The following is a 2,136-nucleotide window of genomic DNA, read 5'->3' on the forward strand; positions in this document are numbered from 1 at the left end:
ATGACACGATCAACATGCTACGTCTATTAGTTTGGGTCTAGTCCATCACATGATTCTCCTAATGATGTGATCCCGTTATCAAGTAACAACACTTGCCTATGGCCAGGAACCTTGACCATCTTTGATCAACGAGCTAGTCAACTAGAGGCTTACTAGGGACAGTGTTTTGTCTATGTATCCACACAAGTATTGTGTTTCCAATCAATACAATTATAGCATGGATAATAAACGATTATCATGAACAAAGAAATATAATAATAACTAATTATTATTGCCTCTAGGGCATATTTCCAACAGCTTGAACATCATGTACGCCGACACTCTCAAGGGGATGGGTATTCCGATGTCCAAACTTAGCGAGAGCAGCATGCAGTTCCACGGAGTCGTCCCTGGACGAAAGGCCAAGTCAGTCGGCCAGATCTCGTTGGACGTCGTTTTCGGCTCCGACAAGAACTTCCGCAAGGGAAAGCTGACATTCGAGGTAGTGGACTTCCAGAGTCCATACCACGCAATTCTGGGCCGTCCGGCGTATGCGCGTTTCATGGCCCGTCCATGTTACGTGTACCTGAAGCTGAAGATGCCAGGTCCCAAAGGTGTGATCATTGTCACAGGCAATCGACAGCGGGCCGAAGAGTGTCTGCAGCAGGGTTCGAGGATCGCCGATCGGCAGATGGCTCTCCTCGAGCTCGACGAGTACAAGAAGACAGCCGACCCCGTTGACTTGATGCGTTCGAAGAAGCCAGCTTCGGAGTCCGCATTCCAGTCGGCGGGAGAAACTAAGAAGGTCAGCATCCACCCGACGGACGACACCGCTGCCCCGACGAATATCTCCACCACCCTCGATCCAAAATAGGAAGCCGAACTCATCCAATTCCTTCGTGAGAACTGGGACATTTTCGCATGGAAGCCCGCTGACATGCCAGGTGTACCCAGGGAGTTGGCTGAGCACCGACTGCATGTGGATCCTGCTGCTCGGCCTGTCCGAGAACGCCTGCGTCGGTCCGCCGCGCACAAGAGGAAGGCAATCGGAGAAGAGGTGGCTAAGCTTTTGGCAGCCAACTTCATTCGCAAGGTACATCACTCCAAGTGGCTCGCCAATGTTGTCATGGTGCCCAAGAAGGACAAGTCTCTCCGAATGTGCATCGACTTCAAGCATCTAAATAAGGCCTGCCCGAAAGACCATTTCCCGCTCCCCCGCATTGATCAAATTGTCGATTCGACTGCGGGTTGGGAGCGTTTGTCATTCCTTGACGCCTACTCGGGCTATCATCAGATCCGTCTGTATGGCCCCGATGAATTAAAAACACCCTTCATCACCCCATTCGGGTGCTTCTGCTACATCACTATGCCATTCGGTTTGAAGAATGCAGGAGCAACTTTTATGCGCACGATCCAAAAATGCCTCCTTGACCGATAGGTCGAAATGTGGAGGCGTATATGGATGATATCGTAGTTAAGTCACGCAAAGGTCCCGACCTGCTGACTGACTTGGCAGAAACATTCGCCAACCTTCGTAGGTACGATATCAAGCTCAACCCAGCCAAGTGTTCATTCGGTGTTCCCAGCGGAAAGTTACTCGGTTTCTTCGTTTCCGAACGAGGGATCGATGTCAACCCCGAAAAGATCGGGACCATCGTCCGAATGGAGCGGCCGGTCAGAATACACGATGTTTAAAGGCTCACAGGTTGCCTAGCGGCTTTGAGCAGGTTTATCAGTCGACTCGGCGAGAAGGCACTACCTCTGTACCGACTCATGAAGAAATCAGATACTTTCGAGTGGACAGGCGAAGCCCAAATCGCATTCGACGACCTCAAAGTCCTACTTTCCACCCAGCCGGTTCTTACTGCTCCGCTCCGTAAAGAACCCCTTCTTCTGTATATCGCGTCTACAAATCAACTCGTCAGCACTGTTCTCACAGTCGAACGTGAAGAAGAAGGCAAAGCATACAAGGTTCAGCGGCCAGTGTATTATGTCTCTGAAGTCCTGACTCCTTCCAAGCAGAGGTATCCCCACTATCAAAAACTTATTTACGGGATTTACATGACTGCGAAGAAGGTGGCTCATTATTTCCAAGACCACTCGGTGTCTGTCGTTTCTGATGCTCCGTTGTCGGAAATCCTCCACAATCGGGACGCA

The sequence above is a fragment of the Hordeum vulgare genome, chromosome 5H (genome assembly GCF_904849725.1).
Source record: "Hordeum vulgare subsp. vulgare chromosome 5H, MorexV3_pseudomolecules_assembly, whole genome shotgun sequence".
Classification (NCBI taxonomy): domain Eukaryota; kingdom Viridiplantae; phylum Streptophyta; class Magnoliopsida; order Poales; family Poaceae; genus Hordeum; species Hordeum vulgare.